Here is an 879-nt window from a genome sequence, read left to right as displayed (position 1 = left end):
ATATATATATATATATATATATATATTTAAATTCACACACCTTACATGCATGCACATATTTAGAATTTGGATATAAGACCTCTCATAAAAAAATTTATATTCGAATCATTGGAGAGTTGGTTAGGAGGACATGTGGATGTGATGCATTTGTATAACCATGATTCCAAAAGTCACTAGATATTTTTAACGCATTTTTCTAAAAAATTATTCCAAATTTAGGGGCCGTTTACAAGGCTTATTATCCATGATTTATTATAAAAATTGGGGCCTACTAATAGTCCATCAAGCCTTGAATAAAGTTGGATAACTTAATTCCATACTCTATCAATTGGATAAACATCATTCATTTTTTTTTTAATATTAATATATTAATATGTTAGAAAAATAAAAAATAAATTATAATAATTTTTAATTCAATCAATACATCAACATAATTATAATTAAATTATAATAATTTATATAAAATGAGAGAAACACTTATATTAATGAGATAAATATCTATATATCGGTGGAGCCAGACCTTAGTATTTTAGTTACTGTTGATCGATTAAGTCCTACCCACTTTCTTTCTTTCTTTTTTTATTTCAATTAAAAAATTCGTAATATGCAATTCTCGGGTAAATATCAGCCGTTGAATCATATGAGAAAGTGATGTCTTCTGCCTACCTTTCTAATTAAGTTTGTGACGCAGTGAATAATTATTCGAGTCGAAGACATACTATTATTAAATTTGACTGACACGTGGAGTAGTCAACGGTCCAGATTGACCTTGACGTACTTTGACTAGCTCAACTGTGATCTCACCACCGCCACTACCATAGGGAAGCAAGTAGAAGATAGACAAAGAAGTTTCAGATATACCTTATCTTTCTTTTCTTT

This window comes from Sesamum indicum, linkage group LG10 (assembly GCF_000512975.1).
Source record: "Sesamum indicum cultivar Zhongzhi No. 13 linkage group LG10, S_indicum_v1.0, whole genome shotgun sequence".
Classification (NCBI taxonomy): Eukaryota; Viridiplantae; Streptophyta; class Magnoliopsida; order Lamiales; family Pedaliaceae; genus Sesamum; species Sesamum indicum.
The sequence above is the reverse complement of the archived record's forward strand: the minus strand, read 5'-3'. Positions refer to the sequence as shown.